This window comes from Sciurus carolinensis, chromosome 6 (assembly GCF_902686445.1).
Source record: "Sciurus carolinensis chromosome 6, mSciCar1.2, whole genome shotgun sequence".
NCBI lineage: Eukaryota > Metazoa > Chordata > Mammalia > Rodentia > Sciuridae > Sciurus > Sciurus carolinensis.
Genome location: NC_062218.1, coordinates 37,030,119 through 37,052,988, shown reverse-complemented (window position 1 = coordinate 37,052,988; position 22,870 = coordinate 37,030,119). Strand labels below are relative to the sequence as shown.

General features: G+C 39.8%; 1 long non-coding RNA gene across 3 annotated transcripts in view; it reads left to right on the top strand.

Annotated features, from left to right (window-relative positions):
- Positions 1–3,956: 3,956 nt before the first annotated feature.
- The window catches only part of LOC124986963 (uncharacterized), a 32,871-nt gene continuing 13,957 nt past the window's right edge, over positions 3,957–22,870 (top strand). Inside the window, exons 1-2 of one of the 3 annotated variants that reach the window (XR_007109122.1) lie at positions 9,206–9,267; positions 10,108–10,211. This is a non-coding gene — a long non-coding RNA (uncharacterized LOC124986963). Of the gene's footprint in view, positions 4,068–9,205; positions 9,268–10,107; positions 10,216–22,870 lie in introns of those variants that run through there. The other 2 variants (XR_007109123.1, XR_007109121.1) reach the window with 2 other exon arrangements.

The window sequence follows — 22,870 nt, the reverse complement described above, 5'->3', positions numbered from 1 at the left end:
GTACCAGTGTCTGCTCCACAAGGTGACTTGGTCACATCTAAGGCCCCCTACCATGGCAAGTTCCTGGCATTCCCTGATTCTAGGCAAAGAGAAGAAGGAAGGTTTGAGTCCATTAGCTCCTAGCCCAGGAGATTACTTCACAGAGGGAAGAGTGCTCAGGTTTTCTGCATCCTTGGAGGCTTAGCGGGGACTCTGATCAGCTGCACAGTTAAATGGAGTGTGCCCGAGGCAAGGTGTGGACATATTGCCAGAGGGCATTGCCCTTTTGAGTGGAGTTGGTGGAGTGGGAACTGCTTCTGCTTTCTGGGTCATAGTTTCTGTTCTGAGTTTTTGTTGCAAATTTATCTTTCCAGCATGCTCTCTCCCATTTCCTTCTTCTCTTACCTTGTAACACACCTTGCATTGAACGGAGGTCCCCACAGATCTCTGTACCCCTCACATGAGAGCCACCAATGACTGGGGGAGGACATAGTTGGGGCGGGGGGAGAAAGGGCTAGATCTCTGAGTTACACTCAAATGGATTCTCCTCCTGGCCATTGAGCACCACATCCTTCTCCTGCTTGGAGACTCGCTTGTGCTAAAGAGGCCTTATCCTTCCCAGCACTCCTGGCCTTCATGCCTGAATGCAGGGCACAGTACAGGGACTTACCTACATCTAAGTCTTTCTGCTCTCAGCTATACAACCCCAAAGGTAGAACTTTTTCCTCAAGTCTGTGTCCTATATCTATGGGCTGCTCTCTGAGGGCCCAGAAAATGGTAAAAGTAACCATTTGTTGAATGTCTAAGTTCAAGGCATTTTAGTAATAAATAAGATAGGGTAGATAATATATCAGACAGGCAATTAGGGTAATGGGTTCCAGAAAGGCTTTTCTGAATGTAAAGGCCACTCCATGAAATTTATCTGTAGAAACATTGCAAACATTCCAGTTGATCTTGTGCCTGGAGTAGTGGGAACATAGAAACAGGAGTGGAGGCGGGGCCAGACCTGAATAGAGGCTCCAGGAAAGTTCAAACTCAGGGGCTAAAAAGGCATAGCCAATCAGAAGGTCACAAGCTGAACCTGCTATCAGGTCCACTCTTGCCTAGAGAGAGAGAGATCTTTTCTTCTCCCTTAAATAAATCCTACTTCTTTCACTCCCACCTTCCACTGCCCATGGGTTTCATTCTTCAAATCTGCGAGACAAGAACCTGGAAGGAAATCTGTTGTGAGCTGGTGGGACTGCTGCGACCCTGGTGGGCAGAGCTTGCCACTGAGAACCGAGCACACCTCTGCCCTCGTGGAGAACCCAGCTTTACTGGCCATAACCCAGGGAGCTGATGCTAGCAGGCCTTTGCCTGCTGTGATGGGCTTTCTTGGCTTCAGAGGCCTGTGATTTATGTAGACCCAACCTACTGGCAATGGTGGTTATTTAACTTAAGTGATTCCTCCTCACCCTATTTTTCAGCTAGTCTTAGTCCATTTACATCTGAGGGAAGTGTTGCTCAGAGAGTTTAGGTGAACTGCCCCAAGTTATCCAGCTAGTAATAGGCCGAGCCAACATTTACACTCAGTTTTCTTGATTGCCATTTTAAGATTATTTATCATGACTGTGCTTTCTCAGCTAAGAATTAAAGTACATGTTTTGATCAGATTCGTTGCACATAGGGGGCCCTCTCACAGAATACTCGAAGTCATGGTCATCTCAAATGAACTGGGAGACATGACTGTGACCTCCTAGTTCACAATGGCTTCTTTCCCCATCTCACACATGCTCCACCTTGGTTGGACTCCACTAGCCATTAGGAAGGAAGCAAGGTGATGAACTAAGTCAAAGCAATCAGCCTGCTTTTTCTGCCTAGCTGGTTTATGTCTTGTTTTCCTCTGTAGTACGAGAAGCAGAAGTCCTAAAATTATGAACTGTTTCAAGTGTTTTCCTTACCACTGTTTGTTTGCAGGTAGAGTTTGGGTACATGAGATTGCTACTTTGAGAAGCACTCTTTTATTCCTCTTGAGTAAGGAAGTTAAAATCCCAATTTTTCTGTATGTCACCACATGGATTCAAAACCTACTTTTGTCTGCATCCTTGCTAATGCTGCACCATGTGATAGCCTGCCAACTTCTCTCTCCTCTTTATTAATAGGGTTTACAAAAAAAAATTAAAAAAAGGATGATAATTAACCCAAAAGGAATAGCTAATTGGGAAGGTTTCAGGCAGGGAGGATTCTCTGATTCCTCTAAAATCCCACACTGTAAGAAACCCACGAAAACCATGCCGGACACGGGAAATCACATAAAGGAGTTTATTAAGCAAACAGAGTGTCTCCCTGCAGGGTAAGAGAGAAAATGAGAGGAACAGAGAAAGGGTGTGCACTAGAGAGAGTGGAAAAGCGAGGAGGAGAGAGAAAGGGAGTAGGAGAGAGAAAGCATGAGAAAAGATGGTGGGGAAGCTATCCTTAAGCAGTTGAATTTCGCTGGGCTAACAGGGGACCAATAACAGAGAAGGATACTTGCAAGTGACTGATGAACCAATAGCTAGCTAGGATGTTCACAGACTGACAAGTAGTTGGGAGGTGGGGAAATGCCTGCAGTGGAAAGGGCAGGGAGAGCAGCTTTCAGATTGACAAGCTAGGTTGCCATACAGTGTAAAGGGCAGGTGAGCAGCTTTGTATTACACCACACCTGGTTATCTTTTGGATTATATATAAAGCAGACAACTCAGGCCTCAAAGGTTTAAAGTAATGACTTGTTACTTTGCTATATTAATTACTAATTAGAGTAACTTGCTCACCAATTGTGTTCACCAAGGTTGCCCTCCCTTGTCTGACTTCTTGTCACTGAGCCTTCTGAAGACTGAGACCTATCCTGAGCAATTTCCTGTTTTTAGCTCAGGGTCAGGCTCTGACCCCAGGGCTTTGCTTCCTCCTTCTTTGTGGCCTGAGGAAGAGGAAGAGTGACACCCCAGAGGAAAAAGAAATTGTGCCAAGTCCAGAGGCTTAGGTGGTTGGCTCAGCTCTTCTCACTGGGACAGGGAGTGAATATTCTGAGTATAGATTCTGGTTCTTAAATGACTGAGAACCCTGGGGGCAGAAGAGAAGGATAGGAACTGAAGGATCTGGTAAAAGGTAATCAGGGTTGGAAAACCTGTGTTCCAGACCCAGTGAAGGCGGTGAAGAGTCACATGCATCCCAGCACACTGGTCTACGAGGGTGCCCTCAAATCAGATGAGAGTTCTTTATTTTAATTTTATACCAAGTTACTGACTTTAGATTTGTTGATTGTCTCATGTGTGAAGTACGCTATTTTTCTAAGGCATTTCTGTTATTTATTTATTTGCAGTATTGGGAATTGAATCCAGAGAGGCTCTACACTGAGCTACACTCCAGCCCTTTATATTATTATTATTATTTATTTTGAGAAGGGCTCAATAAGTTGCTCTGGCTGGCCACAACTACTTCAGCTCCCTCAGTAGTGGGAATTGTAGGCATGCACCATTGGGCCTGGTTGGTATTTATTTATTTAGGGACACCTGTTAACATGGGCAGGGACAAAGGGCTTGAGCACTTCACAGCCCACACCTAGGCATATTTATTCTCAGTAAATCCCTGATATTAAACTCAGATACAGGTACATGTGTTAGCTTGGTCAAATCTTTGAAATTGTCTCTTCCTATATTAAAGTGGGAGACAATACCTGCTTTGTCCCTGTTATAAGGTTGTTGTGAGGATTGAATGTACCAATAATTCTCATTTTTTTCCAGCAGTTATCTATCAAGGGCCTGTTTTGTGCCATTGTCCTGCAAACTTTGGGGGTTCCGGTGGATAAGATAGACAAGGACCCTGCTATCAAGGCACTTACATCATAGCACATTCATTGCTCAGTTACAATCTTACCTGAAAATTCAATACATAAAATAAATAAAAAGGAAAGGAGAGCAGGGTCTAAAGTTCTGCTTGCTTATCCCAATCCAAGCTGCCCAGTGGACTTTGGGAGATCTGTTTAAAAACTACATCAAAAGAAATATTTTCACACAGGCAACAGATACAAACTGAAAACTTGGTGACTCCCAGATTTGCAGAGAGTCTGCATGGTAAGTTGATGGTACTGCAGAGATCCTCTTGCTGGCTGGACTACCCACCTCCCAGATGTGCTGAGTGGTGGCCGCAGTGACTCACAGCTGCACCTTCATTCAGATCTTTGTCCTGGGCTCTTGGGAACCTCCTTTTTCAGAGATGTTACAGGATACCTCCCTTCCTTGCCCCAAAGTGGAACGCCTCAGAGCTCTTGAGGGATGGAGGCTGGATGTTGGTTGAGCCCTCATTGTTGACTTGCTTCTTTTTCTTTTCTTATTCCATGTGGGTTTCCCTGGGAATTCTCCCTTGTCAAAGCCTGTGCTCACGAACCTCCATCTTAGAGTATGCTTCTAGGAGACACAACCCAAGACCTGGGTATCTTACCATGTGTTCCTTATGATTGATAAAAAGGACAAAAACAAAGAGAAAGAAGGGAAGGCTGATGAGAAAAGTGCCAACAACGATGTTACCAATTTCGTCAATGCTCACTGATAAACCCTGACACCAAGATTCCCCACTATATGTTAACATTCCACAAACTTTAAGGTACCAGGACAATGAGAACCCTGTATTAGTGGCCAGGAGAAACAGGATCGGGATCAGAGTAACTGCCTTTGGGCACTGGCTGTGCTTCTCCAGCTTTCACTCAGACCACTCTGTGAGCAGATGTAGCAATTTCAGGCTGCCCTCTCCACTGGCCTCATCCAGGTGTGTAGTGACATTGAGGATGCATCATTCTATCCACTCATCAGGGGCAGAGTAGGATTCTTATGAGAATGAGCAATGGGCAATTACAGAGTCTTAGAAAATTACCATTTCTGCTTTAAAAAAAATCCACTTGAATATTTAAAAATGTGTGACTTCACTCTATTTTAGTTCCATGGGAAAAGGCAGAAGCATGTAAAAGTCATTTCATCTTTCACAAATTGTTTGAGGATAATGGTAGTGAAGACTGCACAAAACTGCAATTTGTTCTTTGTCTGAAATCAATGTTGCTCATATCGCATCAGAAAATGTGGTATTTGTGTTACTTGTGCTTTGTCATCTCTCGAGGTTAGGGAAGATCATGCAGGGTGGTTTTGAGCATGGCATTTAGTATAAGCTGAAAATCTTCTTGAACACATCTTTTTGAGATGTCTTGAGAGACAAGTGTGAAAATGTGTGTAAGTGTATGTGGGCATGACTGTGTGTATACAGTTGTCCCTTCATATCCACAGGTTCCCCATCTGTGGCTTTGACCAACCAAATTGAAAATATTTTAAAAAAATCATGGATGTACTATAAATGTACAGACTTCTCTTGTCATTGTTCCCTAATAATACAGTATAACAAGTATTTACATAGCATATTAGGTCTTATAAGTAATTTAAAGATGTTTTAAAATATATGGAAGGATGAGCATGGGTTATATGCAAGTTCTATGCCATTTTAGGTAAGGGATTTGAGTGTTTTATGAATTTGAGTATTTGTGGAGGGTCTTAGAACCAATCACCCTTGAATTTTGAGGGACAACTGTATATGTGTGAATGTATGTGTGCATGGGCACATATGTGAGCATTGTGTACATGTACATGTGTGAGTACATTTACATGTGTTGTGACTACACATCTGTGTTTGCATGAACATGTGAATATGCATGTAAGTATATTTGTAAAGAACTGAAGCCACCAAAACTCTAGCATGACTGTAGAGTGCTCCAGTCTTAAAGGGTGTCTATACAGTGTGGAGTGAGCTTTCAGGTTGTTTCTTAGAAGTAAGCATACTGGGGTGGGGGTTTGTGGGTGACTTCTCATACAAGCCAGCAAGTTGCAGAGCTGAGATTCAACATGAAGTCTGCTTTTCAAGTGTACTTCTGGAAAGACCTTTAAGATAGCTTTTATCTCTGAATTGTCAGCTAGGTATTTTCCTGAATTACTAATCTCATTGAAGAAAATTCTAGACATTTTCATAAATCATTAGGTGTACACTCATTCATTAGGGTCCTGTCAAAAAAACAGGGAAGAGAGTTTGTCACAAGGTAGAATTAATACAGTTTAATAGATAATTTTTATCAGTGAAGGGCATAAATAAAACATCTGGATGCTAAGGCATCCAGAGGGGAACCACAGAAGGGAGGTGAGGGAAAGGGAGGGAGTCATCACCAGTGAATGAATGAGAGAGAGCAGCCACCAAAGGAGAAGTGCTGGCTGATCTTAATGACCTTCAGCAGAGGGATGTGGCTACCACCAAACCAAAGCCAAAGAGGAAGAGGCCTAATATTCCCCTCCTGCTTCCCTTCAATATCCTGCACATGCCTTCCACCTGCAAAAGTGACCAGGTGCTGAAGGCAAGGAAACTCCTAGGGATGCGGGTCAACACAGGTGTGAAAGAACAGAGAACACACACTGGTGCCCTGACGTGTGCAGGGTTCTGGTAGATACAAAGTGGTGAGTGAAGAGCAAAGTGAGCAAGTAGATGAGTGTGAGGGAGACTAGAGGCTAGCTTTTTTTTTAGATCATTTTTTATCCATGTATTATAATTTTACATAGTAGTGGGTTTTGTTGTTACATATTCATTTATGCCATTTTCATGTATATTCACGTGTGCAAATATATATTTATGCAAATATGTATATATAAATATATTTGGTCAGTTTCATTGCCCATTACCTTCCCTCTCCTTCCTTCTTCCTTCCTGGTGGTCTCCTTCCTCTGTTCTACTGGTCTCCCTCCTATTTTCATGATATCCTCCCCTCCTATGTTTTCCTTTTATCTCTCTCTAGTTTTCATTTTTGAAAGAAAACACATGACCCTTGACTTTCTGAGTCTGGCTTATTTGGAGCTTATCTTCTGATCACAACCCAGACAGTTACTGTCTTTTGTGGTGAAGACCAAATGACAGTTTTAAAATAGTGTAGAAAATGAAATCCTTATGCATGATATGACTTTTGTGCAACAATAACCTATTAACTTGAAATCTAATGATTTACAATATCATTCTTGTCCTTTCTCTTATAGCCTGTTAGGGAAATGCAAACCCTGATCCTTAAGTCATTCAGCAACCTGGTCTCCTTGTCAGTGCAAACCATTTACTAATAGCGTTAAAAGGACTTTATAGCACATAGCAGCAAAGAGGAACGGCATCCTCCTACATTTCACTGCTTCCCACGTGCCACATAAAACGTAACCTACTGTCATTTCAGAGGCTAAAACTGTACAAAACAGGATAAACCACAAAACATGATAGTACATGCCATCAGCTACTTAAATCGTGAAACCTAAGTCAGAGATCCATGTGTTTGGCAACTGAGTAAACATCATGTGGTGTGTGTGTGTGTGTGTGTGTGTGTGTGTGTGTGATTTTAAACACTAAAAAATGACAAATGATGAGGGATGAATGGGTCCACTCTAGCAGTAGATTATTTCCTCCTCATCACAGTTTCTACTATGGCAGGAGTGGATGTTCGAGAGGGTGCACCTGTCAACCTAAGACGGGAAGGGTAGGGCTCCTATCACCTGGTCCTGGGAGCCTCCTAGGCTGAGGACTCTGTCAGAATGCAGATCCTGACTTGTTGGTTCTCTGACTCCCTGTGAGAGATCTCCAGTGAGAGGAGATGAGAAATGTCATCCTAATGGTGTAGCTCAAATTCAACTTCAAACTTCACTTAGTGAGAAAGAATTGAAAGAGATTCTTAATCTTAAAAAAAATGTGAGAAGAATGGGTTTTGGTTATAAAACATTTGTAGATGTTTGAAAATACCAGCAAAAATGTGGACAGAATACCTGATAAAGATTACAAGAGGCTGGAGGTAGCTCAGTGGTAGAGAGCTTGCCCAGCCTGTATGAGGCCCTATGTTTGATCCCCAGCACCAAAAAACAAAAAATAAAAACACAACAAACACCTGCCCCCCTATACACACCAAAAAAAAAAAAAAAAAAAAAAAAAAAAAACCTAGCCAAGGCATGTAAGACAAAAAGATCAAAAAGCTCTGTTTTGAACAGACTCTCCCATTTTAACTTTGATTTTACAAACTGCTGTGTTTCTGTTCAAAGATGGTGTTTTAAAAATGAGCAGTATAAACTAGTGCTCAGGCTGGGATGTGGGGGAAAGGGGCCTTAAAAGCTGGCAAACAATACACTGATACACACCGTGTTAAATCAACAAATCAGCAGAGCCTGTGACAGTCACTGGGTAGGGTTCAAAGGACAGTCCATTGGCTTTCCTCACTTTCATTTCTGGCAGCTCCCTGTGGGGAGAGGGACATCCTCCTCCTGGTAACTGGGGCATGACAAGAATGAAGTCCTCCATGTTCCCAAGAAAATATTTCAAAAGCCCATCCTAGTTTGCATTCAAGGGTTTCTTAGCAGGTAATCAGTGAGTCAGTACGTTGATAGTTTAAGGCTTGCTGACATTTTCCCCCTGTGATTATATAAATAGGATGTAGGTTTTTTATATAATTTGGAGATTTCAAGTGTCAGTTTTATTAATGAAAAAACTAGATGGAAGAATTCTATTTGGATTAAATTTGGATTAAATGCCCAAACATAGCTTCTTTTTTTTTTTTTTTTCTTCCTTTGAATTGAGTTAACACACTTAACTACTGGGAACTGTCAAAGAGCCAGGGAAACTTGTCTGGGCCTGCCAGAGAGGCGGAGGGAGGGAACCACTGCCTCTTGGCACACAGGTGGGAAGAAAACCAGAGAGGACAGGCCTAGGAGGAGAAGGAGATGCAGGGCTCTCTGGTCTTCCTGCCCATAATTATCTTCATGCAGTAGCCCCACCATTAGAATAGAGGAGCAAATGTCCTCCTCCTTCCTGGACACACAATTCCTGCCTCTTTTCTGTAGCAGCCACACACACGCCATTATGCCACACTGGGCTTGGATGTCTGCTCCACCAACGATTGATCTTCAGCTTTTCCCCTCTATTGATCTTATTTGTTGAATGGGGCCCTATAAATTAGACTGATAAAAGATAGAAGGAGAGAAGCAAATTTACTAACATGTGCCTCATGTATACACAGGCGAGTGCTTGATGATGAGTAACTCAGGGGGATGGTTAGAACTTGAACTCACATGGTATCTTAACAAAGAATAAGAATCTTTTAGAGAAGTAACAGCCAAAGGGAAAGGACTTTGAACTTCTAGGGCAGGCAGATTAGGGGAAGGTAAATAAATGTGGAGACTGATAGAAAATAAAATCTTGTCATGTAGATTCTTCTGGGACTTCTCTGAGCAGGTAAGAGTGTAGAGTCTCTGGTGATTAAGACTCTCCTGCTGTTCCTGGTAGAGATGGGGAGGGCAAAGAATTTTTGGTGGGTCTGTTTCTTCTTAGTTAGCTTCTGCTCGAAATAATCAATATGCCAAAGTGGCATATTTTGGAATGGCATATCCTGCAACTTCCTCTGAAGGAATTTTTTGGTTTCCTCATTTATAAAAAGGAAACAAAATAGTCCTTAGGTATTCTGAGGATTCCTTGAGATAATCCATTCAAAGAACTCAGAACTGTGTCTAGCAAAGAACATGCCTAACATCACTGCTGCTCCAACTGATGAAACCCTTTGGATTTCCCCAAGGTCCTTCAATCACTGACTTGCAGGTGAGGAAGGCCCTGGTGTAAGCAGCTAAATAGGAAGCGGGATTAATAAAGAGGATTTATTAATAGAATCCTCTTCATTCTAGAATTTCTTGGAGATGGTGAGGCCGAGTGGCAACAGTTGGTTAGTTCTCCTGTCACGTATAACTGATTAGAACAAATAAATTAAAAAAAGGAGAATCAAATACATTGTTGTCACGGAGGTGGTTCTTAGGCCTGCAGATCTGTAGTGGGCAATGTGAAAATAAAAAGAAAATTATGAGGCATTTCAGAATGGAATCTAGAGGCCATGAAGTGGGCAGGATTTGCGCATCATTCCACCTCCTCCCTAGGAACGTGAACTCTGGTCTCCTCCACCCCATCTGGAACAACCAGAGCAAGCGGTCAATCGTATTGTACGCAGAGGCTTAAGATACATATCAGGAGATCCCCAGACTGTTTTATGGACAGTTCCATTTGTTTGTAAGTTCTTTTCTTCTGTAGGTTATGCCTTCTGCAGAATGCTGATCTAGAGCTGTCTGAATCTTTGTCACTTGAATCACCATTCCTAAGGCCCCAAGTGAAGTCGTTGGCATCCATTGACAGTGGTAGGTAAGAAAGAAATTATTCATTCATGAACAGAGAGGAGAAAAGGAGTAAAAAGTGAGGGAATACCCATTGGAGGCTAGGATTAAGCCAAACATCTTGATTTGCAGAGAAAGCTCATTTGGGCTTGACCTGAAGTTGAAGAAACGACTTTACTTTCCTCAGGAAAACTGGGAACTTAAGCATAAGGAAATGAGGCAGAATAGCAGGATTTTTGTGGGGAGACTATTGAATGGAAAGAGTTAAGGCCAGAGATCATGTGGCAAATTGCTGCCATCAAAAGCAAATATTTACTAAACTCTAGACGATTTTTATCTCATAGGCGGTTCACCCATGGACTTTGAAAAATACTGTACATGGAAAAACATGTTAGCTGAAAATTACAAGACGCCATTGTTTTTAGCAGGAGACTTCCTGCACTAAGCTGCACAGACCAGACTAAAAATCAAAATGAAGTCACTTAGACTGAGGTTCTTAAGTACTAAACAGAAACTGAGTTGTCATCTGACCTCAGAAACCAGGAGAGGAAGAGCATGACCAAGCTTCCTCAACAGGCTTTTTTTTTTTTTTTTTTTTTTTTTTGGTGGTGCTGGGGATTGAAACCAAGGGTCTTGTGCATGCATGGCAAGTACTCTACCAACTGAACTATATTCCCAACCCCTTAAATAAGCTCATTTTGATTGGTGTGATAATCTAGTTTCCTTTGCTTTAATCTTTATCCCTTCTAATCCTTATGAAAAGTAACCTGAAGTAATCTGATATTAACCCACCCATTATTTTTCTATTATCTATCTCTCTGTTTATACTTCAAAGGGAAAGTAACTTTGAAATGACTATCTGATTTTGATTTTTAGTTTCTGCTTTTCTCAACCTTTTTCTGTCTAAAATCTAACCTCTCTGCTCAGCCTATCAAAACATTTATTCTGTGTTTGAAATGAAGTGTTACCTATTGTAGAAATAAAATAAATTAAGATTTTTAAACCAAGTCATTATAATTTTATCCTTGGATAAAATCCATTTGTATAGCATGCTTACTACAATTTTCCAGATTATATCTAAAGCTTTTATAGTCTAAGTGACTGACTGAGTAGGACATGCATGCAAAACCTGTGTTAAGGAGAAACGTATTGGAGAAATTCTCCTTTATCTCCTGTGGCAAAGATAGTGCAATAACTTCACCAAACCATGAACTTTGAATTCCTAAGTACTTCAGAAAAACACATTGTCAGTGCTCTCCCACGTAGGTGGAATCATGTGACTAATTCTAGCTAACAGAATATTGGTCGAAGCCACGAAAACTTTCCAGATCTCTCTGACTTTCCTTTCCAGGAAGCAGAGTCACAGATGGAGGGAGCCCTGATATCTGAGCCTTGGAAGAAGTCACCTGGGAGTGTTGCCCGACCAGCATAGTAGTTTCAACTGGGTGATAAATGAAACAGTTGTGTTAATCACTGAAATTTTAGAGTTGTTTGTTGTAAAAGCTGGTGTTAATGACCCTGATTAATATAGCCTCAGACAGCAAAACTGACCAAAGTTGAATCCACTATTAGAGTAACTGGAGGCATTTTAGAGAAGTAATTTATTTTGCCTTAGGATTTTGGAAGGTTCTGGTTACAATGCAAATAGAAGAGTGTAATACACTAAGCCTTCTAAATCCATGATGGCATTTGCTAATGTCAGAAACACATGGAAATACACAGTTTTCCATTTATTCGTTCACTATTGAATGAGTGCTTGTGAAGTGCTGGGCTGTGGCTAAATGCCAGTTAACTGAAAGTTTGTTGGATTGATAATTTATGAAGGGCTTGTTTATTGGGTTGGAAACTTTTTTGGATCTAAATGAAAAACTTTCATTTTCTGGGGAACTCCTTACCTAGTTTTTATTTCTTGGTCACACTGGGAAGCACAGGGAAAGAATCCCTAACTATGAACATTTGGAATCATTTTTTGTGGTACAAGTTGAGACTACCCTGTGGTTGAGAGACTCTGGGTTAGAAGAGGGGAGAATAGGGAGACTTCTTATACATCCCAGTGCGGTGGTGGGAAAGGACTGTTTATTCGCTTATGTTAAGATGGCCAAGATAGCTGGGCATGGTGGCACACACCTGTAATCCCAGTGGATCGGGAGGCTGAGGCAGGAGGATAGTGAGTTCAAAGTCAGCTTCAGCAACTCAATGAGTCTTGTCTCTAAAATACAAAATGGGGCTGGGGATGTGGCTCAGTGGTGGAGTGCCCTGAGTTCGAACACCAGTATCAAAAAAAATGACTAAGATAGCAGTCAGGAGGACTTACAGAGAGCTTGGGGTTCCTTAGAATTTGATTATGTTATAAGGTCTCCATGTCTAATAATTCCATTATTTATTAAAACAAACAAAAACAATGTGATTTTTGTAGAGATTTCTCCTACCTAAACAGAACTCTTTGAAAATTGATCAAAAGTAGATGAAGATTCTGAATAATAAGAAGAGTGGTTGAAGAAGAATTTAAAACCCTATATGAACAAATTTGATATTTATAGAAAGAGAAAACCATCTTTAATGAATAGAATCACTTGAGTGGCCCCCTCATAACTATGGAAAGTTGAGACTAGACTGTATTGATACCCTGGGAAAGGGCAATAGAACCTTTTTTATTTGATGGAGAGAGTCCTTCCTTCATGTGCAGAGTGCTGGAGATGAGGAGACCAATTACCTAAGGAGATCAGTCTTTCCAAATAAGAAAGGAGGGGATTGCCCAATACTTGCTCCCTGAGGGTAGATTTGGGAAGCCTGTCAGAATGAACTGAAGCTGTTGACAGGAGAGTTCAGCATGGGCCTCAAAGAAGACCTTTCCAGGATGACAGGGGACTCAATGCAAGGATCTAAGGATTTGGGAGACTCACTGGTTTCAGGGCAGTAGATATTCAAGGATGGAACCTGCCTAGATGACATAGTTAGACTGGTGTGGTTTCTAGTCATTGCAGGAAAAATGGCGGGCATCTGAGTCTGCACAGGAGTGCTGAAATCTTGGAACTTTAACCCAGAACAGGGAACAAGCCGTCATTAGAGGAGCAGGGCCAAGGGTGGCAGTGGTGCTAGTGGACTGATGAAAATGTCCAATTCTCACGCTGTCTTTCATCACTTGATTCTTACAAGTCCCTGTGTTGTTGGACAATTGGGTATCTGTCTTGTGGGAGGGGGAGGAGCCAGTGTTCAAGAGCCATTAGGGACATGAAGTGCATATAAAAATTGAAGCATTAAATGATAGGGAAAAAAGAAGTCATTTTTACCTGGAATAATTAGTGGGAGGTCATACAGACTACTAATGTTTTGAGTGTCTGTCTCTAAAGGGACAGTGGGGTGGGAGGTAAGCCCCTGAACGCATACATTAAGGGAATAAGGACTTGCTGCTTTGGTGAAACAGTTAAACGAATTGGGCACAGAATTTTTGGCTGCCTTTTCAACTAGGTCTGACCTGACCATGTGACTGTGATGAATAATACATCACCAGAACAATGGGCTCTATTAACAAATCGAAGTCGTTTTGAGTTCTGCTAAAAGAGAAAACTATTTCCATTGCAGCACTAACTTAAGAGGAGAAAAACAATCTAAAATAGGTTTTTAAAAACTGTTTAACATATAGACCTGTGTGTGTGTGTGTGTGTGTGTGTGTGTGTGTGTTACTGGGAATTAAACCAGGGCCTTGTGTATGCTAGGCAAGTGCTCTACCTTGAGCTATAGCCTCAGGCCTTTGTAAATTTTATTTTGAGACATGGTCTCACTAGGTTGCCCAGGCTGACCTTGAATTTGCAATCCTGCTTCAGCCTCCTGAGCAGCTGAGATTACAGGCTTGTGCTACCACATCAGGCTATAGATTCTTTTAAGGGAAAATAGTTTATAGATTTCTACTACTGATTTAAATGATTTTCACTATAATGATGTTCTCTCTTTTTTCTTTTTTCCTATGCTTGGTTTCTTGGATTTTGAGTTTCTGTTTTTTTTAGCCACTATTTCTTTAAATATGTTTTCTCTCCCTACCCCACCCCAATTAATCCAATGACATAGTATTTTTGGATCGTTTCAGAAATCACTGCTACTTTGATGCTTTTTCTTTCATTTTTGTCCCTTTTCAGGGATCACTTACCTTACACCCTGACAACTTATGTCTTCAAGTCATAGTTTTGTATATTTTTCTAGCTTTCTTTCCAACAGAGGGTAAAATTTGTTTATGACAATTCTTTTTAGTGTAAGCAGAACCATTAAGAACACTTCTAATTCCTCTCTCAAAAGAGTGAGGAATCTTGTCTCTCCCAGAAAACCTTAGGAAATGTCTTCTTCAGGCTCATTGATCACTAATGATCATGTATTCACCCTAAATCTATAACTCTTGCAAGGAGCTGGATTGTCATTTTAAAGCCAGCCTTGAACCACCTGCCCCCCTGCTAGAGATATGGGGGCAAACTCAGCAGTAGTGACATATGGGCTGGGTATTTGTTGTGATATTCAGGACACCCCTTGCATTGGAGGATATTTAGCATCACCTTGTCCTCTACCTACAAGTTGTTAGAAACCCTCTCTCCCAATGATGACTGACATTGTCAAATAACCCTGGGATTGGGGAAAATGGCTTCTGAGTGAGAACCCCTACCCTAAGTATACAGGCCCCATAAGGATATGTGGACACCAGGGAAATATGAAGGGAAGGAGAGGCAACCAGTGTCTATTGTAATATATAGGTGTCAAATTTTACAACCATAAAGATTAACAAACAAATCATTTAGATAGATAGTTGGGGTACTATATAATCCTTAGGTACTAAAATACGCAAGATACCTATAAATAAGAGAAGCACACTAGGTACATATATAAATACATGTAAATTATAAAACCCTATGATATGTATCATGTATGTACTATTATTTATATACCATTAGCTCAAATATGTACATATTTTATTTCTCTTACAATATTTGTACATTTACATAACATTAGCATCTGGACCCAGTTTGTTTCCTGCTATAATTAGAGTAGACATGAGTGAACAGAGTACCTGGTAGATTTAGGGGGACTGAAAGACACTCCAAGCCTTCATTATTTTGTGATGTGCCACACTGTGCTTAAATAGCAAACAGGATGTTCTCTCAGGTACTACTAATACAGGGACCTGGAAGGAATATTATGAGATATTCCTGAGATATTGTGAGATTGCTGAGGCCCTGAGAAGCTGCACACCAGCCTTCTCTCTGATGTTAGGCTCACTGGGGATGAATAAAGAGTTAAATGTCAGCTGTTTAATCTGTAGCTTTTTAAGTCCAGTGGAAACATCATTAGTACCCATATACAACTTACCTTTAAACTTTTGTCTTCTAAATAAAACTATTACATGTAGAGTTCTTAGTTTACAGAACTTTTTAAACAATGATCTGCAAAGTGCAAAATCCTTTTGACTTGGTTATTATTATTTCCCATGTAGAGTTGTGGAAACTGAGTCTCAAAGACTTTAAACAACTTAGCTGAGGCCACACAGGTGGCAACTGAATGAACTGGACTTTGATACCAGATCTGAGCCCTTTCATTCTAAGTTCCATTTTCCCTCTTTAGTCTACTTCTTTAGGTTCCTATCTCATGGAACATTCTTTCTAATTTAAAGAGTTTGTGGGGCCAGGGTTGTGGCTCAGTGGCAGAGTGCTCGCCTGGCACGTGTGAGGCACTGGGTTCAATCCTCAGCATCACATGAAAGTAAATGAATAAAATAAAGGTCTATCAACATCTGAAAAAAACATAAAAAAAAAAAAAAAAGAGTTGGGGTTTTGCTGTTTGCCCAATTGCTAGCAGTATTTTGGGTCTCTAAATGCTCCAGTATAAACTTCATTGCGAGCACTTGGGCACTACAAATAATCATTGCTTCTGACTAGCATAGGAAAGCATTTAGACAGCCTATGACTAATTTTGTGAGTGTTTCTCATGCAAACCACTTGCTTCCAACCTTTCTAGGCCACCAAGTCCTGACTTAGAGAAGCATGGCTTCATCACAGACCCTGGGAGATTTTTAAGAGCAGGGAAAAGCTTTGCTACTTGAAGAATGGTCATTGGTTCATAAGTGTTGGTATTACCTGAACATTTGTTGGGAATGAAGAATTTCAGGTCACACCCCAAACTTCCTTACTCTGAATCTGCATTTCAACAAGATCCCTATGTGATTCATAGACATTAAAGTTGGAAAAGCACGAAACTAGATTTAGGTGCCCTTGTGTCTTCTCAAAGTCCTCTCTACTTTAGTGGTTCTTTAACCCAATAGCAGATGAGCTGGGCAGTTTTGATAGTTCCAACAGGGAACTAACCAGGTCAGCAATGTTATGGCCGTTGTTAAGATTGTTACAGCTGATGTCAACAAACAAGGTCTGCCTTGAACTCTTCACACCATGAAGTCATGCGAGGGATTATCTCTTAGATTATTCTTCCAGGAGCATGGCTGTGTTGACAGGCATGGCTGGACATGCATGCCACCCCAGGGATGTGGCCTCTAGTGTCAGACACGTTTTGTTCATGCTACTCCACAGTAATTAAATCATGATGTCTTAATCTATGGTGCCTTTAGGGTCTTCACAAATGACATATTTCATTCTGAAACATCTTAGAAATGTAAGGGTATGATCTTATAGAATGATAATGATGGGTCCAAAATTTGATTTTGTTACTTACTAACTGTAGTTGAAAGAATTCTGATTTCTTTGGGCATCTTTTTCTGGAAATGGAAGGGATTAGATATAAGGACTCTTACCCCTTAACCACCCTGTGGTATTGGGGATGGAACTCAGGAGTGCTCTACCACCACTGAGCTACGTCTCCAGCCCTTCTCCTTGGCCCCTGTTTTGAGATAGGGTCTTGCTAAGTTGCCTAGGCTGACTTCAAACTTGCAATTCTCCCATCTCAGCCTCCTGAGTTACTGGGATTATAGGCATGCGTCACCATGCCCAGCTGTAAGGACTTTATTACAGCATACTTAAACACACACACCTATCACCAGACAGAATTGAGTGATAATCTATCTTTATGATAGCTATAAAGCATGACTGTGATCATGCGGGTGCATTGTAGATCATTTTATGAAAATTGCCCAATTAGACCATGAAAATGATAAATGTAAATGGACAGGGACTTGGAAAGGGCTTTGAGAGATTGCTAAGATTACTTTTCCAGGAGAATCCAAGTGATAACCATGAACTAGACCACAGAGATCACTTTGCCTGCTGAGATAGGCTGGGAATGCAAAAGCCAGCTGTGGGCCTGACTCATGTTTCTCAAAGTTCAAATGCCATACAGGGACACATCCTTCAAAGAAAGGGAAAGCAATGCAACATCTGCTTCTGCTTCTTTGGGAGGCTAGGTTCTACCTGGTCCAACTGAGCTTTGCTAGTTCAGTTTATAGTTTAACTAGATTATAGTTATAAGCACCAGGAACTTATTCTTCTTTAAAAAAATTGTCAGACACAGAAAATAATAACTGAACACCTATATCTACTGATTAATAAGTATTACCATTTGTCATTTTAAAAAAGATTTATTTCTCTGTAGAAAATAATTACTACAGTTGAAGTCACTCTTATTCCTCTACCCACCCCAAACCATGTAGTGTTTGAATATTTTGTAGTCTTGAATATTTTGACACTTTTATACATATGTTTGTATCCTAAATAATGCATACTATTATTATATTTTAATGTGCCTGAATAATCTACAGAAGATGCTCAATTACCTCAAGCTAGTGAATTTCAGGGCAGTTGAAGGAGAGTTCCATGAATACTTCCAGGTGCCCCTCAAGCATTTTCCAGTGAATCTCCCTTTCTACATCTGAGTCTTCCTAGAAGCTCTGGAATTTTCTTGGATGCATAGGCACAGACTGCAGCCAAAGAATACCAGGGGCAATATTCAACTAATGAGCAGCAATGTCAAGGGATCAATTTTCCAGGCTCTTGTTTTAATGAGGGAAAGTTATGAGTCACAGTGCATTCAATTCCTCAGAGATGCCAAAGCAGTAGAGAACCACAGTTGCCCACAAAACCAACCAGCTCAATAGCACACAGTATATTTGCTTTGCTTCCTTCTTTGCCTTGCTTTCTTAGCCCTTTGCTTTGCTTCCTGAGATCACTTTCTAAATAAACCACTAATTCCATATCTCATTGCTGAACTCTCTGATTAGTTCAAATAATTTGAGGATAAATCATCTTGGGTTTTAATGCACTGTAGTCCAAAACTGTGGTCTTATTGTTATCAGTGCTTTCTATTTGTTGAGAATGGTTTGGAGGCCTAATATATGCTTAACTTTTTTGTAAAATACTTCATGTTCATTTGAAAAGAGGTAGCATTCCTCAATTGAGGCAGAGTGCAGACTTCTGTATATATATATTTTTTTAAGTTTCTTTTTTTATTGTAAACAAATGGGATACATGTTGTTTCTCTGTTTGTACATGGCATAAAGGCATACCATTTGTGTAATCATAAATTTACATAGGGTAATGATGGTTGATTCATTCTGTTATTTTTTCCCTTCCGCCTCACCTCTCCCACCCCTCTTTTCCCTCTATACAGTCCTTCCTTCCTCCATTCTTGCCACCCTCCCTAACCCTAACTCTAACCCTAACACTAACCCCTCCTACCCCCCATTATGTGTCATCATCCACTTATTAGCGATATCATTCGTCCTTTGGTTTTTTGAGATTGGCTTATCTCACTTAGCATGATATTCTCCAATTTCATCCATTTTCCTGCAAATGCCATAATTTTATCATTCTTTATGGCTGAGTAATATTCCATTGTATATATATACCACATTTTCTTTATCCATTCATCAATTGAAGGGCATCTAGGTTGGTTCCACAATCTGGCTATTGTGAATTGAGCAGCTATGAACATTGATGTGGCCGTATCTCTGTAGTATGCTGATTTTAAGTCCTTTGGGTATAGGCCAAGGAGTGGGATAGCTGGGTCAAATGGTGGTTCCATTCCAAGTTTTCTAAGGAATCTCCACACTGCTTTCCAGAGTGGCTGCACTAATTTGCAGCCCCACCAGCAATGTATGAGTGTACCTTTCTCCCCACATCCTTGCCAACACCTGTTGTTGCTTGTATTCTTGATAATCACCATTCTAATTGGGGTGAGATGGAATCTTAGGATGGTTTTGATTTGCATTTCTCTTATTACTAGAGATGTTGAACATTTTTCCATATGTTTGTTGATTGCTTGTAGATCTTCTTCTGTGAAGTGTCTATTCATTTCCTTAGCCCATTTGTCGATTGGATTATTTGCATTCTTGGTGTAGAGTTTTTTGAGTTATTATAGATTCTGGAGATTAGTGCTCTATCTGAAGTATGATTGGCAAAGATTTTCTGCCACTCTGTAGACTCTCTCTTCGCATTGCTGATAGTTTCCTTTGCTGAGAGAAAGCTTTTTAGTTTGAATCTATCCCAGTTGTTGATTCTTGCTTTTATTTCTTGTGCTATGGGAGTCCTGTTGAGGAAGTCTGGTCCTAAGCCGACATGTTGAAGCTCTGGACCTACTTTTTCTTCTATAATCTGCAGGGTCTCTGGTCAGATTCTGAGGTCCTTAATCCATTTTGAGTTGAGTTTCGTGCATGGTGAGAGATATGGGTTTAGTTTCATTCTTTTGCATATGGATTTCCAATTCTCCCAGCACCATTTGTTGAAGAGGCTATCTTTTCTCCATTGCATATTTTTGGCCCCTTTGTCTAGTATGAGAAAATTGTATTTATTTGGGTTTGTGTCCATGTCCTCTATTCTGTACCATTGATCTACCTTTCTATTTTGGTACCAATACCATGCCGTTTTTGTTACTATTGCTTTGTAGTAGAGATCTTCAACTCTACTACATTGAATCTGTATAGTACTTTTGGTAGTATGGCCATTTTGACAATATTAATTCTTCCTATCCAAGAACATGGGAGATCTTTCCATCTTCTAAGGTTTTCTTTAATTTCTTTCTTTAGTGTTCTGTAGTTCTCATTGTAGAGGTCTTTCACCTCTTTTGTAAGATTGATTCCCAAGTATTTTATTTTTTTCAATGCTATTGTGAATGGGGTAGTTTTCCTAATTTCTCTTTCTGAAGATTCATCACTCATGTATAAAAATGCATTAGATTTATGTGCATTGATCTTATATCCCACTACTTTACTGAATTCACTTATGAGTTCTAAAAGTTTTCTGGTGGAATTTCTTGGTTCCTCTAAGTATACCATCATATCATCAGCAAATAGGGATAGTTTGAGTTCTTCTTTTCCTATTCATATCCCTTTAATTTCTTTGGTCTGTCTAATTGCTCTGGCTAGAGTTTCAAGGACGATATTGAAAAGAAGTGGTGAAAGAGGGCATCCCTGCCTTGTTCCAGTTTTTAGGGGGGATGCTTTCAGTTTTTCACCATTTAGAATGATATTAGCCATGGGCTTAGCATAGATGGCCTTTAAAATGTTAAGGAATGTTCCCACTATCCCTATTTTTTCTAGTGTTTTGAGCGTGAAGGGGTGCTGTATTTTATCAAATGCTTTTTCTGCATCTATCAAAATAATCATGTGATTCTTGACTTTAAGTCTATTGATATGGTGAATGACATTTATTGATTTTTTGATGTTGAACCAACCTTGCATCCCTGGGATGAAACCCACTTGATCATGGTGCACTATCTTTTTAATATGTTTTTGTATGCGATTCACTAAAATTTTGTTGAGAATTTTTGCATCGATGTTCATTCAGGATATTGGTCTGAAATTTTCTTTCCTCGATGTGTCTCTGTCTGGTTTAGTTATCAGGGTGATATTGGCTTCATAGAATGAGTTTGGGAGGGTTCCCTCCTCTTCTATTTTATGGAATACTTTGAGAAGTATTGGAATGAGCTCTTCTGTAAAGGTTTTGTAGAACTCAGCTGAGAACCCATCTGGTCCGGCCTTTTCTTTGTTGGTAGACTTTTGATGACTTTTTCTATTTCATTACTTGAAATTGGTCTATTTAAATTGTGTATGTCCTCCTCATTCAGTTTAGGCAATTCCTATGTCTCTAGAAACCTGTTGATGTCTTCGAAATTTTCTATTTTATTGGAGTATAGATTTTCAAAATAGCTTCTAATTATGTTTTGTATTTCAGTCGTGTCTGTTTTGATATTTCCTTGTTCATTCCGAATTTTGGTGATTTGGATTTTCTCTCGTCTTCTCATTGTTAGTGTGGCTAAAGGTTTATCAATTTTGTTTATTTTTTCGAAGAACCAACTATTTATTTTGTCAATTTTTTGTATTGTTTCTTTTGTTTCAATTTCGATGATGTCAGCTCTGAGTTTAACTATTTCCTGTCTTCTACTACTTTTGGTGTTGGTCTGTTCTTCTTTTTCTAGAGCTTTGAGCTGTAGTGTTAGGTTGTTTATTTGTTGAGTTTTACTTCTTTTATTAATTGCGCTCCATGAAATAAATTTTCCTCTAAGTACTGCTTTCATAGTGTCCCAGGGATTTTGATATGATGGTTCTTTGTTCTCATTTACCTCTAAGAATTTTTAATTTCCTTCCTAATATTTTCTGTTATCCATTCATCATATAATAGCATATTGTTTAATCTCCAGGTATTGGAGTAGTTTCTGTTTTTTACTCTTTCATTCATTTCTAACTTCAATCCATTATGATCTGATAGAATACAAGGTAGTGTCTCTATCTTCTTGTATTTGCTAACATTAGCTTTGTGGCATAATATATGGTCTATTTTAGAGAAGGATCCATGTGCTGCTGAGAAGAAAGTGTATTCGCTCTTGGTTGGATGGTATATTCTATAAATGTCTGTTAAGTCTAAATTATTGATTGTGTTATTGAGATCTATGGTTTCTTTGTTCAATTTTTTTTGGAAGATCTGTCCAGTGGTGAGAGAGGCGTGTTAAAATCACCTAGTATTATTGTGTTATGGTCTATTTGGTTTCTAAAATTGAGAAGGATTTGTTTGACATACATGGATGAGCCACTGTTTGGGGCATAGATGTTTATGATTGTTATATCTTGCTGATTTATGCTTCCCTTAAGCAGTATGAAATGTCCTTCTTTATCCCTTCTGACTAACTTCGGCTTGAATTCCACATTATCTGAAATGAGGATGGATACTCCAGCTTTTTTGCTGAGCCCATGTGCATGGTATGTTTTTCCACATCCTTTCACCTTTGGTCTATGGGTATCTCTTTCTATGAGGTGAGTCTCTTGCAGGCAACATATTGTTGGATCTTTCTTTTTAATCCAATCTGCCAGTCTATGTCTTTTGATTGATGAATTCAGGCCATTAACATTCAGGGTTATTACTGAGATATGATTTGTATTCCCGGTCATTTGGTTCATTTATTTTATTTTATTTTATTTTATTTATTTATTTATTTATTTATTTTGACATGACATTGTTCCTCCTTTATTTGGCTATTCCTTTAGGATAGCTCCTCCCTTTGCTGATATGCTTCTTTGTTTTTCATCTCTTCCTCATGGAATATTTTGCTGAGAATGTTCTGTAATGCTGGCTTTCTTTTTGTAAATTCTTTTAGCTTTTGTTTATCATGGAAGGATTTTATTTCATCGTCAAATTTGAAGATAAGTTTTGCCGGGTATAAGATTCTTGGTTGGCATCCATTTTCTTTTAGAGCTTGAAAAATGTTGTTCC